At 47.9% G+C, this 15788-nt stretch overlaps 1 long non-coding RNA gene across 2 annotated transcripts; it reads right to left on the reverse strand.

Annotated features, from left to right (window-relative positions):
- Positions 1 to 8061: 8061 nt before the first annotated feature.
- On the reverse strand, positions 8062 to 15558 carry LOC129468337 (uncharacterized). 2 transcript variants are annotated; one of them, XR_010118273.1, is made up of 3 exons: positions 15409 to 15558; positions 11894 to 12079; positions 8062 to 8469 (listed from the first exon to the last, which is right to left on the reverse strand). It is a non-coding gene; the product is annotated as an uncharacterized lncRNA (long non-coding RNA). The 2 variants fall into 2 exon arrangements; XR_008652608.2 differs by having other exon boundaries at positions 8063 to 8472.
- Between the last annotated feature and the right edge of the window lie 230 nt (positions 15559 to 15788).

The raw sequence follows: 15788 nt of genomic DNA on the forward strand, positions 1-15788 counted from the left end.
ATCCATTTTTAAGGATGAGGGAACTAAGGCCCTGAGAAGTGAAGGAACTTTCTCGTTGTTATCTAGGTGGACCTAGGATGCAATCAGCCTTGGGGCTGACTTGTCTGATTAAATCTTCCCGAGGCTTCCCTCACCCCCAATATTATCATTTGAATGTGTAATCAATAGAGAATATGTGATCAGTATAATCCATTGTTAAAGAGCTACTTTACATTATTTTTTCATACTAAGTCTTAGAGATTCAGTATACATGTTACACCTTCAACCCATCTCAATTCGGATGAGTCGCATTTCAAGCACTCCATAGCCCTGTGCCCGCTACCCCTGTGGGACAAGAGCTGCCCTCAGGGATGAGAATGTCCAGCCACACGTGCCTGTAATCACCATTTCTACCACTAGATGGCGCAGGTGAGCTTCCCTGGTTCAATGCATCAGGTGTTAAGAGATGGGGTGGATGGAGACTTAAATTTCCCTGTCTTTGATTTATTTGTTTAAATTTTAATCACTTTCTGCCAGAAGTGAGCTTGAAAGATTCCAGGCCACTACATACTTACCCTAGAAAAATCACAGGTAGTTGGGTCCGTGTGTGTCTGGGTAGAACTGTAGAACGGAGTACTCCGAGTTAACGTCCATGTAGAATACAATGTTTATTAAAAGATAATTTTAAAATTGCTAATTTGAAGCTTACACACACATTATTAAAACTTAATAGTAACTGTAGTAATTATTTAGAACTCAGACAAAACAAGGATTTTTTTTTTTTATGAGTATTTTCTAACTGGCATTGTTTAGAACAGCAGGTGTATTGTGATAACAAAAAGGAGACCAACTATTAGTTAATTATTTAAAAACTTCTTCGGAGACAAATGACTCTTTTTTTTTTGACACAGAGCTTGGCTCTGTTGCCCAGGCTGGAGTGCAGTGGTGCGAACTCGGCTCACTGCAACCTCCGTCTCCTGGGTTCAAGTGATTCTCCCACCTCAGCCTCCCGAGTAGCTGGGACTACAGGCGCACACCACCACGCCCGGCTAATTTTTATATTTTTAGTAGAGACGGGGTTTCACCATGTTGGCCAGGCTGCTCGAACTCCTGACTTCAGGTGATCTGCCCGCCTTGGCCTCCCAAAGTGCTGGGATTACACGTGTGAGCCACTGCACCCGGCTGACAAATGACTCATGTTCTGCACCCAAGGGGAACTGATTCCACAACGGTACCCCCTCATCACCCCCTAGCCTTGGTCCACCATTGGTCCTCACCATCCTGGAGCTTCCATTCTGTTTCAAGGATGAGGAATCTGAGCCTAGAGAAGCACAGTGTCCCCACTCCTGTCACATGGGTGCTAGTGGCAGACCTGGACTAGAAGTCAGGTACCCTAGACTCCCTGCCCAGTGCTCTTTTCACTGGGTCATTCTGTTTCAGCAGTGGTGGCCATGGCAGCCATTTCTGTTTCTCATGTCTCTAAACCCTGAGCCTGAGACAGTGACCAAGGGCCCAACCCCTGCTATGTCATTTATAGTCTGAGCATATGGCTGGGACCAGAGGAGGCCCCCAGCAAATTGTCGAGTGAATGTTGAAAGGAAGGAAAGAAAATGCCCTCCAGACATTTCAGAAGCTTATCATTCCTGGAGGTGGGGGGACCTCAGCCAGCCATCTGGTGGCAGACTAACTACATTGGATCCCTTCCACCATAGAGGGGACATCAATTTTGTCCTCATTGGAACAGACTCTCATTCTAGATATGGATTTGCCATCTCTTCCCAAAATACTTCTGACAGTGCAACCATCTGTGTTCATGGAATACCTCATTCACTGTCATGGAATTCTACATAATATAGCTTCTGTCTTGCTCTGTTGCCCAGGCTGGAGTGCAATGGCACGATCTGAGCTCACTGCAACAACCTCCATCTCCCGGATTCAAGAGATTCTCTTGCCTCAGCCTCCCGAGTAACTGGTATTACAGGCACCCGCCACCACACCCGGCTAATTTTGTATTTTTAGTAGAGACGGGGATTCACCATGTTGGCCAGGCTGGTCTCGAATTTTTGACCTCAAGCGAGCCACCCGCATTGGCCTCCCAAAGTGCTGGAATTACAGGCATGAGCCAACACAACTGGCCCTCTTTTTACTTTCTTATTGTGGCTCCAGAAAATGTTGAATTACCTATGATATTTTAATAGGTAGTATATGTATATGGCACCAGATTCAAAAGGTATGAAAGGATATTGAGACTCATGAAATGGAAGAAAATATTTGCAACTTAAGTATCTGACAAGAGAGTAGTGTCTAGGATATATAAAGAATTTTTTTTTTTTTTTTTTTTTTTTTTTTTTGAGACAGGGTCTTGCTCTGTTTCCCAGGCTGGTGTGCAGTGATGTGATCACAGCTCACTGCAGCCTCAACCTCCTGGGCTCAAGCAATCCTCCCACCTCAGCCTCCCCATTAGCTGACACTACAGATGTGTACCACCATGCCTAGCTAATTTTTTGTAGAGATGGGATCTCGCTGTCTTATCCAGGCTGGTCTCAAGCTCCTGGGCTCAAGCCATCCTCCTGCCTCAGCCTCCCAAAGTGTTGGGATTATAGGCGTGAGCCACTGAGCTTGGCCAAGAATGCTTACAACTCAACAATAAAAAAAAACCCAATTAAAAAATGGGCAAGGATCTGAATAGACATTACTTTAAATAAGATGTACAAATGTCCAGTAAATGTATGAAGAGATGTTCTGCTGCTTGAATCCAAAGAGTGTTAGTTCATGTCCTGTCCAGGAGATGATTTCCCCCACCTTGACTTTCCCCAGTGTCATTCAAGCCCCAGCTTTTAAGATCCCACCTCCTAGAAGCCTTCTCTCTCCAGACAGAGCTCTTGGCTCCACTAGCTGAATTCCCACAGCAGCATGAACACGTCTCTTCTGGAGCCCTGGTCACGTGGCACAGTGTTTATGTGACCGCTTTTCTCAGAGATGGTGAGCTCCTGCAGGGAAGGGATCAGGTCCTATTCACCCTTGCATCTCCTTGGATTAGCAGGGTGCCTGGAACACAGCAAAGACTCAGTGTCTGGCTGGCTGGTTTGCAGGAAGGACAGCTGTCTCTATTTTTAATTTTTTTAGAGATAGGGTCTCACCCGGGCTGGATTGCAGTGGTGCGATGACAGCTCACTACAACCTTGAACTCCCAGGGCTCAGGCGATCCTCCCACCTCAGCCTTCCCAGTAGCTGGGACCACAGGCACGTGCCACCATGCCTGGCTGCTGCCTTTATTCTGGGCTGAGAGTAGGAGGCTGTAGCAGGAAGTCAAACCTGATTAGGTAAAGACCACGGCTCAGAAAGGTTAGGGAACTGCGCAGAGAGTTCTGGAAATGTGGCTGCCTCCATCTTACTAGAAAGATGAAACTGCTCTCTGAAACTGAAAACTCACCTATCTGGCTTGTAGATCTTTTAATATTCTAGGTTCCTGACTAAATGGGACACCCATGAGTCACTGTGGGGAGGGCACAGGTCTGAGGAGGGGCAAGGCAGTGAGTCCCTAGGTTTCAGCTCAAACAGAAACAAAGGCCTTTGAGCCCTGAAGGCGGATGTGCTTGCAGTAGGAGGGAGCACCTGCTGCTCCCTCCCTCTCTGGCTCTGGTGGGTTGTTTCTGGAAACCCTTGGGTCCTAAGGAAACCCTTTCTCAGTCTGCCCGATTGGCTGAGGGCAGATGTGGGAGATGAAGGATGGGCAGGGGCCCTGATCCATGAACCCGCACTTGGCCCGCTCTGGGGAGCCAGCAGGGTGCTCCGTGAACCCGCACAGGGCCCGTCCTGGGGAGCTGGCAGGGGTTGCTGGGCTCACCACCTCCTGCCTCTACAACCCCCAATTGCTGGCCGCTCACAAGTGGCCATTGGATGTGTGAGAGAGGTTTCCACAGAAAGTGTTTCTGTGGCTGCCTCTTTTAATTAAGTGAACCTGGAATTTAAGGGTTAGCTCCTAGGTTTTAGGGTGAGCCTCTTGTAGAAATCCATCTCTGGTAACACCCAGTGTTGGCAAGTGTGTAGTGAGATGGGGACCCTCACACCTGCTCGGGGTCGGGCGGGGGGGCTTTTCTGGGTAGTTTGGCAATACATATCAAGCCTCAGACATTTCCCCTTGTGTTATCATTTATTTTTTTTTTTTAGGTGTGATAATGTGGTTATGTTAAAAACAGTCCTTTTGTTGTAGAGATACATATTGAAATATCTATGGGTGAACCACACAGCAAGCAAATCTGGGATTTGTTTCGGCATCATACATTTGGGGTAAGGAGCGTGGGTGGGGTATAGCTGAGAAAAGCTTGGCTGTGGGTCGGCTGTTGTGGATGCTGCTGGATGAGGGGTTCAGGAGTTCATGGTACTGTTCTCTCTACATTTACTTATATTTTAAAATTCCATAATAAAAAAGTTCAATTATAAAGTCCCCTTTGACTTGGCATTTCTACCGTGATGACATCAGTCCAAACCCCCAGCATCACTCACCAGGCTTCCCTGTTTTCATTCCCATCCCTCCTTGGTTCAGAGGGATCATGCCCCATCTGTGTCCCCACTCACAGCCCTGGGATCCCTAGGGCCCACTTGCCCCCAGGCTTCCAGATCCCAGAGGCTGTGGGTGCTCTCTGGCCTCAGCATCAGGGACACTCTCCCTCCACCCCCAAACCCCTCGCCTGGATGGTGACTACTCATTCATCTGATGTCAGGTTGGTGTCATCTCAGGGGAGCTGCTGACTCCCAGGCAAAGTCACACTTCTCTAATACTCTCCATCCTTCATGGATGGGTCCTTCATAGCTCTCACTATAATTTATAATGATAAACTCTTTTTTTAATTCATTATTTTTTTGAGACAGGGTCTCACTCTGTTGAGGCTGGAGTGCAGTGGCATGAACACAGCTTACTGCAGCTCGGCCTCCCAGGCTCAAGCGATCCTCCCACCTCAGCCTCCCAAGCAGTTGGAACTACAGGCACATGACACCATGCCCAGCTAATTTTTGTATTTTTAGTAGAGAGGGTGTTTCATTATGTTGCCCAGGCTGGTCTTGAATCCTGGGCTCAAGCGATCTGATTGCCTCGGCCTCCCAAAGTGCTGGGATTATAGGAATGAGCCACCACACCCTGCCCTGATAAACCCTTGTGATTGCTTTTGTTTCACTGCTGTCTTCCTCCCGTACTAGACTGTGAACTCTCTGAGGGCAGAGACTATGTCCGTGTGGCTCACCACTGCATCCCAGAGCCACACAAAGCCTGGCACATAGTAAATTAATGCAGAAGGGAACACGTGTTTGACAAACATGTATCATGTTCCAGGCAAACTCTGCGCATATAGTTGGCTGGCTGAGAACATGCAGTTGAAAATGTCAGGCAAGGGCCACATCACAAGGGCCTTGTGGCAACATTAGGGGACTGGCCGGATGGTGCAGACCCAGGGAGCCATTGAAGGTGCTCAAATGGAAGAGTGGCATGTGCCCCAGGGAGCCCCTCTGGCTGCCTCATGTTGGAAGGGAGACCCTGGAAGCCGGGTGGCCGGATGGGCTGGCACTGGGGTCCCATGGGGGCTTGAGCTCAGGCCAGGGCAGTGGTGATGGGGATGGGAACGGAGCCAGTGTTTGTGGCAGTGATCCGATGCGGCAGCTTCTTGGCCCTTCTTCCCTGAAGAAACAGTGCCTCTGCACAAGAGAGATGGGAAGGAGCTGTATAGGGCCCTGCTGGGGACAGAGTATGTTCCACAGACACATCCCTGGATCACAAAGAGCTTTGCAAACGGTCACTAGGAAGTGATTATACAGCATGGTGCCTTGGGGCAGGGGCAGGGGCAGGAGCAGGGGCAGGACCCTTGTCCCTGAGGCCAGGGAGTTGAGGCTCATGATGGCAGAGCCTGGCAATCGTGAAAGGCAAGTCACTTGTTCAGCAGTGCATTTTAGGGCTCGATGCAGAGCCAGCCGAAGGAGCTTGGGAGACCCTGGAACCTGAGAAGCCACTGGGGCCTCTGCAGGCCTCCTGGTTGGGGCTTCAGCTGGAACCCAGGAAAGGCTGCTCCCAATAAGTGGCGATGTCATCAGCTGGGTGTGTGCCGCCCACCAGCATTGCGCTTTCCTGGGACCTGCTGTACTGCTGCTGTCCCAACGCATGTGTCACACTTGCTCTCTGTCCCCTAGGAAGCTTGTAATTGGCTGCAAGGCAGCCAAGTCACTCAGCACCTCTCCTTGTGGGAAGTGGCTGTGGGGAGGCCAGAGGGTTGCGAAGATGCCGAGTAAAAACTATATGATAGCTACATAGACTGAAAGCTAACTCATGCCAAGCCCAGTGTTGGGCTCTTTAAATATTACTCATTTGACCTGAGCTAGGTCTCCTTTCCCTCTCTCCAGTGGAACTCTGTACTTTTAAAACACTTCTCACAGGTGTAATAGAGAGAATCGTTCATGTTTATGTAACATCTGTCTTTCTCGCTAGACTATTAACTCCAAGAGGGCAGCGATTGGGTCTCTGTCCTCTACTGTAGCTTCAACACCTAACATACTGCCTGGCACAGAATTGGCTGCAATAAGTTTTCATTAAATCAATGAATGATCCCCCCAAAAACCCAGTGAAGTAGGTACGATTATTATTATCCTTGTTTAAGGATGGGCAAACTTAGTCTTAGAGAGCTTGAATAGTCCAAGCCACAGACCAGGAAGTAGCACCCAGAATTCAGACTCACATGATTAGTCCAAGGCAGGGGTATGTGGCCCAAGGTTGGCCAATAAAACTCGAGCTGGGGAAAGTGAGACTGCTGTCCTTCTTGTCCCTTGGCTGTTGGGATGTGAGACTAGGGTTGCTGGTGGCCATACTTCTAGCCTAGTGGGGCAGCTGGCCTGAGAGTATGGAGCATGCAATGATGGGTGGGAGACAGAGAGGTGGCGAGAGAGAGAGAGAGAGAGAGAGAAAGAGAGAGACTGATTCTGAGTTCCTGGATACTCTGTGGCTTGGGCTGGCCTGGTTCCCCTTCCTTGCACTTGCAGCGGAGAGTTCCAATGGGCATAGCGATGAAATCTATCACCACCATTGGTGTAGTGGAAAGAGAATGCCCTGGGCTTCACCTCCAGCTCCACTGGGCACTTAGTGTATGACACAGCGAGTCCCTGTTGATCTCTGGGTCTCAGCTTCCTCAGCTATAAAATGGGGTCATGACTTCCAGGCCCTAAGGGGGAGTGGGAATAATGAGAGACTATTAAGGTCTGTGACTTGGTGCCTGCTAGCCAGCAGTTGCTCAGGAAGTGTGAGCTGCCCCTTGTAGGTGGCTTTTGGTTGCAAGTAATAGAAAACTCATCCAAGACCAGTGTAAACAACGAGGGCTTTCATCCTCATAGGCCACAAGAAGATCGGGGGAGGGCATGTCCAGGGTGGTGAATTCAGAAGCTCAGTGTTGTCACCAATAACCCAGGTTCTTTCTTTCAGCCTTGCTCTTCTCACAGTGGCAGTCATTTCCCTCGAGGTTGCAAAATTGCTGCCCCAGCTCCAGACATCACACAATGTTGGCCTGAGGAGGAGGTGTTTCTTCTTCATGTCCCTTTGTAAGGGTGAAGAAAACCTTCCCAGCAGCTCCCAGCAGACACCTCCTCAAGTTTTATTGGCTGGGACTGTCATTCATCTAAGCCGGTCATGGTGCTCTATTCCCTTGTGAATGCTAGCATCGGTGTAGTGGAAACAGGATGGCCTGGGGTTCAGCTCCATCTTCACTGGGCACTCAGGGTGTGACAGCGTGAGTCCTCTTGTCTGACTGGACAGACAGTGGCGGTACTCGGAGAGAAATACTCAGAGAGAAACTCAGGTAATTTTATAGTAACAACTTCCTTGCATTTCTTTATAATTTCACCCAAGAGTGCCTTCTTAAACTCTACAATTTAGTATTACCCATGCACAAACTTTTAAAATAAATTGTAATTGTAGTAAGAAACACAACATAAAATTTACCATCTTAACCATTTAAAATGTATTGTGTAGTAGTGCCAAGCACTTTTTCATCTTGCATCCTGGGCAACGTGGTGAAACCCCATCTCTACAAAAAAATGCTAGCATTTATAAGGGAATATAACATCATGATTGGCTTAAACAACAAAGACCCCAAGGGCCAGGGTGAGAGTTGGAATGAACTTTGTTTGGTGAGCAAGGAGCAAGGGGAGAGTGGCTGTGTCTACCATGTTTGTTCACTGACGTTCCCTAACCATCTCGCACAGAGCCTGGCCATAGCAGGCGCTCAGCAAGTCCTCACTGGATAATCAAATATGTGCCCAGTCCTTCTTTCCATCCAGCAGGGTAGAGTCAGGCGAGCAGGTTCTTAGGTGGAAGGAATTCTTCAGATGACTGTGGTGATGTGTCTTTAAGAATCTTGGCCAGGCGCGGTGGCTCACGCTTGTAATCCCAGCACTTTGGGAGGCCGAGGCGGGCGGATCACGAGGTCAGGAGGTCGAGACCACGGTGAAACCCTGTCTCTACTAAAAATACAAAAAAATTAGCTGGGCGTGGTGGTGGGCGCCTGTAGTCCCAGCTACTCGGAGAGGCTGAGGCAGGAGAATGGCGTGAACCCGGGAGGCGGAGCTTGCAGTGAGCCGAGATCGCGCCACTGCACTCCAGCCTAGGTGACAGAGCGAGACTCCGTCTCAAAAAAAAAAAAAAAAAAGAATCTTCCAGGCCAGGCTGGGCACGACGGCTCATGCCTGTAAATCCCAGCACTTTGGGAGGGCAAGGCAGGCAGATTGCTTGAACCTAGGAGTTTAAGACGAGCCTGGGCAACATGGCAAAACTCCATCTCTACAAAAAATTAGCTGGGCCTGGTGGCGTATACCTGTAGTTCAACCACTTGGCTGAGGTGGGAGGATCACCTGTGCCCAGGAGGTCAAGGCTGCGGTGAGCCATGATCTTGCCACTGTACTCCAGCCTGGATGAGAGTGAGACTCTGTCTCAAAAAAAGAAAGTTCCAGGCCTTAGGGGAAGTACCCAGGACCTAGGACCCAGACTCACTGGCTTGTTAGGGACCTGCAGAGGAGGTTTTGGCTCTCAGTGGGGCCAGAGGGGCCAGGTTTGCATGGCTGCGTCAGTTCTTCTAGGTCTCTTCTAGTTGCTTGGAGCTTTTTTTTTTTTTTTTTTTTTTTTGAGATGGAATCTCACTCTGTCACCCAGGCTGGAGTGCAGTGGTGCTATCTCAGCTTACCGCAACCTCTGCCATCCAGGTTCAAGCAAGTCTCGTGCCTCAGCCTCTCAAGTAGCTGGGATTATAGGCACCACCATGCCCGGCTAATTTTTGCATTTTTAGTAGAGGCGGAGTTTCACCATGTTGACCAGGCTGGTCTCGAACTCCTGACCTTAGGTGATCTGCCTGCCTCAGCCTCCCAAAGTGCTGGGATTACAGGTGTGAGCCACTGCACCCAGCCAGTTGCCTAGAGCTTCTGAGCAGCAGGCAAGGAGGGTGAAGGGGAGGGAGCAGATGGAGGGAGGTGAGGTGGCTCCTCTAGGAGGGGTCTAAGGGCTGCAGAAGGTGGCAGGTTTCCTTGGGCAACAGCATGCAAATGGTGGCAGCTGGGATGGGAGGACCAAACTCTCCTGTCAATCTAATATCTAGTTCATTCAGGGTCTCTTCACTGAGCACCTGCAATGCACCAGTTATGTGCTAAACCAGGAGATAAAATGACGAGCTAATACAGGCATGACTCCTGCCCTCTTGGAGATTAAAGCCTAGTGAGTGAGGCAGATATGAATCAACTAATTCTAAAAGTAAATTTAAATTGTGACTATGGCGATCCACTTTTGGCCTCCCAAAGTGCTGGAATTACAGGCGTGAGCCACTGTGCCCAGCCAAGTATTTTAAAAATATATACATTGCCTTTTAAAACATAATAGTAATTGCATGCTTAAGAGACTACAGTGTAGGGTAAACATAACTTTTATACGCACTGGGGAACCAACAAATTCAGGTAACTTCATTGCAATATTCTCTTTATTGTGATTGTCTGGAACTGAACCTACAATATCTCTGGAATATGTCTGTATTTCCAGTAAATTGGTAAATCCAGAGGCTTGATCAAATTCAGGTTTTGGTTTTTTGACAACTATAGGTGATGGTGTGTTCTTTCCTCAAGAGGTGCACATAATGTGTTATTTCTGTGTGTGTGTGTATGTGTAAAGGGAGTGACGTTAACAGTTGCTGATACGCAATGCCTAGATTCATTCATTAATTGGTGGGTACAAAATGGTATTACTCTAATTTGATCATTCCTTTTTCATTAATTAGCTGCAACATCTTTCTTAGCAGTCAGCCCGTAGAGAGAAACCAAACTATAACCAGTGTAATACCGCTTTTGTGTATCTTATTTTATTTATTTTTTGAGATAAGGGCTTCCTCTGTTGCCCAGGCTGGCATGCAGTGGCATGATCATAGCTCACTGCAGCCTCGAAGCGGGCAGAGCATTTGAGCCTAGGAGTTTGAGACGAGCCTGGGCAACATGGCAAAACCCCAAATCTCCCTCAAAATACAAAAATTAGCCAGGTGTGGTGACATGCGCCGGTAGTCACAGCTACTTAGGAAGCTGAGGTGAGAGGATCACTTGGGCCCAGGAAGTCGAGGCTACAGTGAGCTGTGATTGTGCCACTGCACTCCAGCCTGGGTGACACAGCAAGACCCCATCTCAAAAAAAGTAAAATAAATAATAAAAAATAAAGTGATGAAAGTTGTTATTTTCAGGAGACGGAAATGGGGATGAGGAACTGCCATTTTCATAAAAAGTCTTGCAGAACAAGTTGTTCATTTATGTGCAAGTATAACTTTGATGAAAAATAAAAACTAAAATGAAAGGATAAGACAAAGAAGGAGCATGGGCTTTGTATGACGCAGACCTGCGTTTGAGTCTGGAATCCCTTACTTCGTTAGCAGGGTGTTTATGAGTCACGAGACCTCTTTGAGCCTTGGTTTTCTTATTTTATTTTACTTTTTTTTTGAGACAGAGTTTTGCTCTTGTCGCCCAGGCTGGAGTGCAATGGCATGATCTCGGCTCACTGCAACCTCCATCTCCCGGGTTCAAGTGATTCTCTTGCCTCAGCCTCCCGAGTAGCTGGGGATTACTGGCATGCGCCACCATGGCTGGCTAATTTTTGTATTTTTAGTAGAGATGGAGATTCGCCATGTTGCCTAGGCTGGTCTCGAACTTCTGACCTCAAGTGATTTGCCCGCCTCAGCCTCCCAAGGTGCTGGGATTACAGGCGTGAGCCACCACACCCAGCCTATTTTTTTTTTTTTTGAAACAGTCTGGATCTGTTGCCCAGGCTGGAGTGCAGTGGTGCGATCCTGGCTCACTGCAACCTCCGCCTCCTAGGTTCAAGTGATTCTCATGTCTCAGTCTCCTGCGTAGTTGGGATTACAGATGCACCAACATGCCCAGCTAATTTTTGTATTTTTAGTAGAGATGGGTTTCACCGTGTTGGCTAGGCTAATCTCGAACTCCTGATTTCAAGTGAACACCCCACCTCGGCCTCCCAAAGTGCTGGGATTACAGGTGTGAGCCACTGCGCTCGGCCAGTTTTCTTATTTTAAAATGAGGCAGGAGTTTGGGGTGGGGAGGCTAATTCCCACCCTGTCCGGATCTCACGAAGGCGTGATAGTGAAGTGGAAGATTTTGTACGCTGTGCAGGATAAACCCCACAGGAAGCATTATCATCCCTGATAAGACACAGTGCTTTGGTGACCGTTGAGGGGCAGGCTGTGCTTCAGGTGCCAGAGAACCTCGGGCAAATCAAGAGGTGTCAGTCCCTGCAGTCCAGCCTCAACTTCTCTCCTCTTCCCTCTCCTCAGTCAAGAAAAACCAGTTAGTTCCACTTGGTAGAAAATGTGCCCAAACTTGAGCCTTTTCTGGGTCCCATGCTTACCTGTATGCTGCGTTAATCCGCCAGCCTTCTGTCAAGGGGCTTCCTTCCTGTCGCGTGCCCCTCCCGCTGTCACTCTCCCGCATCCAAATGTGCTCTTCAGAAGCCACTTCCTCCTGGGAACTGAACCCAGACTTTGGAGAAGCTGCCACCAGTCCATAGTGGGAGTCAGGCTTCCTCAGAGTGTGGCTGAACAAATTGAAGATGATAATTAATAATTAAGATGATAAGATGATTAATTAATTATCTTAATCAACATACTTGTGTATACATGAGGGAAAGCTGAGAGTTTTGCCTCAAAGCACAGCTGGCTGGAGCGCTGGATTGAGATGGTTCTGAAGCCGAGCTCAAAGGAAAGGAGCGTGGTGATTAATTAGCGACATCTGCTGCGGGCCGGGGAGGGGAGAGTGGTAGCTTGCCCACTATGCACTTGTCATCCTGACCGAAACGATTTCTTCCTGTTTTCTATTGAGGCATAACCTTCATAAAGTGCACTGATTTTAAGTGTATTACTTGATGTATGTTTACATACTTATGCTTAAATGTGTATATATGTGTATAAATATTTATACACACATGCACACGTTACCACTACCTAGATCAAAATACAGACCATTTCCAAAGGCCCAAAATGTCCCCTTTTGCCGGCTTTCAGTTACTGCTGTCTCAACGGCAACCATTATTTTGACTTCTGTCACTATAGATTAGATTTGCTCGTGTTCTATTTCATACACATTGGATTAAACAATATATATTCTTGTGTCTGGCTTCTTTCACTCAGCATAACGCCTGTGTAATTAATTAATGTTGTTGAGCGGCTTGTTCTTGCTCATTATTCCATTGTATAGCTACGCCACAATTTGTTTATCCATTCTCCTGTTGATGAACATTTGAGCTGCTTTCAGTCTGAGCTATTCTGAATGAGGCTGTCATAAATATTCTTCTACATGTCTTTTGGTGGACCTAACTGCTCATTTCTGTTGTGTGTACATGTATCTATATCTATACATCTATATTTATATATACATGTACAAATATATATATATACACAAATATATATGTGTATATATATAAATATATATGTGTGTATGTATATCTATATATATGTGTGTGTATATATATATCTATATATGTGTGTATATATATATCTATATATATGTGTATATCTATATATATATATGTGTATATATATATCTATATATATATATGTGTATATATATATCTATATATATGTGTGTGTATATATATATATCCAGGACAAAAAGTACAGAGTCGCAGGGTAGGTAAATGTTTAGCTCGTGGAGTAACTGAGTTTGACTCACCAAGCCCTGAATTGCATCAAACGTGAACGGCTTCCATTGCTTGTCAAACAGTGTGCTGGGCTGAAGCCAGGTATACACACATCTGTTAAACTGAGACTCGGACTCTGAGATATGATATCAACTTAGAGCAAGCCTTAAAGAAAAGCAAACACCTAATACAACCAGGCAGCTCATTCTCTAACCTTTCCCTATTTTCATATTTTATAGTACTTCATATTTGTTTTTCTTCTTTTTTTAATCCAGGGTCTTTGTTACCCAGGCTGGAGTGCAGTGGCGAGATCTCAGCTCACTGCAGCCTTGACCTCCAAGGCTCAGGTGATTCTCCTACCTCAGCTTCCCGAGTAGCTGGGACCACAGTTGTGTGCCACTATACTCAGCTAATTTTTGCATTTTTTGTAGAGATGGGGTTTCACCATGTTGCCCAAGCTGGTCTAGAACTCCTGGACTCAAGTGATCCACCTGTCTCAGTCTCCCAAGGTCCTGGGATTACTGACATGAGCCACCATGCCCGGCCTCTATATTTTCAGTTGCTTAATTGAACTTTGGTTTCCTGCAGGCTCTAATAAATCTTGCATTCCCCCCAATTCTTTCTTGACTTTCCAGAGGTTTGTTTAGGCTTGTTTTGCCAGATATCACATCTTCTTTAGCTTTCTTTGGTTGTCCCAGAGCAGATCTTATCTGTATTGGCTAGGAAAAGGGTTGGGGACACATATCCAGTCCAGTGATCAGTTCCCTATGCCTGGAAATTTTTTTTCCAATCAAGAAGAAAAAAACTTCTCCAAGAACGACCTCTTTTAACATGGGCTTTTGCTTTTTGAAATAACAGCTGCAGTATTTATAGTCTGTATTGAATACTTATGTTTGGCCACTAAATACTTCTGGCTGTAGAAGACTCCTGACTTGTAAATTTGCTTTTGATTTTAACAAGGATCACATGTCTTGTTTGAGCAATATAGGGCCTTGTTCATGGTGGATGCACAATAAATATTGAATGAATTTAATGAAAATCATTTAAGAAAACATTACGTAGACTGTAACTAGAGGCGATGGAAAGTTCCTTCCAGCTCTAAGGTTTTAAGGCGAAGCCCTCAGAGGATATCTTCATCCTCAGCCTTGGGAAGGGGTGGGGAGATGAAGGGAGGGAAGGAGTGGCTCTTTTTTTCACTGTAGACAGGAGCGGAGCTGCGTGGGCAGCGGTCGGGGGTCCTTAGGTTGGGTGTATTCATCCAGCCTCTAGCTGCTCTGGCTCTAATCAACGGTCAGTACTCTTGGATTTCTAAATTCTGTCTTTCCTCAAAGATTAAGGACCTGGGTTTTCTAGTCCCATTTCCGTTCATTTCCGTTTCACAAACATTTATTGAGCACCTACTAGGTTCCGGGACTGCGCTGGGGGCTAGACTGCACACATGAGTTGCACAGAAGCTGACAGACAGGTGGGCAGGTAGAACCGCAAAGGCTTCATCTCAATATGTAAGCGGGGTGATGGAGAGAAGGCATTCGGCTCTGCCCCCAGCAGCTCTGCAACCTTGGGGCAGCTACTTCTCCTCTAGGGGCGCTATTTCCTCATCTGTAAGATAGGGGGATTGCAGGGTTTTGTTTCCCAAGTCGCTGCCAGCTGTACTGGGCGGGGGAGCTATGCATCTGTCCCCGCCAAACGACGCTGAGGACAGGGTGGTTGGACAACTGGACAGGCCTCAGAGTGGACAAACCCAGAGATTCCCTGGGTGCGCCCCTCACAGATGGGGCCTGAAACCTCCCGAAGGGCCTCTGCGCCGCCCCCATTCCCGTTTGTCCGGAGGCGCTGTTTTGATTGATCCAGTAGAGGTGCACGGTTTCCGTTTGCTTGGCGCCCCTCTTACCAAAGGCACCCACCCCCAAGCGGCGGTCCAGATGGCCCCGCCCCGCCTTCCCGCGTCCTCGCGGCCCCCCAGCGCTCCCTCCCCCGGGAGTCCCGTCGTGCAGAGCCGCGCCGCCGCGCCGGGGAGCCAGTGTCCGCGAACCCAGCCAGCACTCCGGGTTCCGCGCCGCTGCCCCGACGGCCGGGGCTGGTGAATATTTATGGAGGAGGATGAGAGATCCTCCAAGGACCCAAACTGGCTTGGCGGCGGAAGCCCAAAGCAGCCACCAAACGGCAGATTTAAAAAACTCACCCTGCCCTCCCTGGAAACCTCTCCAAGCCTTTCCAGCCTGGCCTACCTCAGCTCCCTGACCCAGCTTCAGTACTGCGACGGTGATTTTAAATCTGCCAGCAGTGTTGACACCGCTGTCTGGCCTTTGCAGGGCCAGGCCTGGGCGTGAACAGAGGGCTTTGCCCCCGACTGGCAGCAGTCGACAACTCCTCCAAGGCTCCCGTTTCTCCTCTGTAAACAGAGCTAACAGCAACCCCCTTACAGCGTTACCTGCAGATCATTCCTGTGTGACATCACTCCAGATGTGACATCAACAGCAGGCAGTTTTGTCGTTGTGGAGTGCAGTAAAAGGGTTCAGGGTGTGACATCTGGCATCAGACTGCCTGGGGTAAGATCCCCTGTCCCTGTCAGTGGGGCTTGATGAACAAGTTTCTTAACTTCCTGGGC

The sequence above is a fragment of the Symphalangus syndactylus genome, chromosome 2 (assembly GCF_028878055.3).
Source record: "Symphalangus syndactylus isolate Jambi chromosome 2, NHGRI_mSymSyn1-v2.1_pri, whole genome shotgun sequence".
In the NCBI taxonomy this organism is placed as follows: Eukaryota; Metazoa; Chordata; class Mammalia; order Primates; family Hylobatidae; genus Symphalangus; species Symphalangus syndactylus.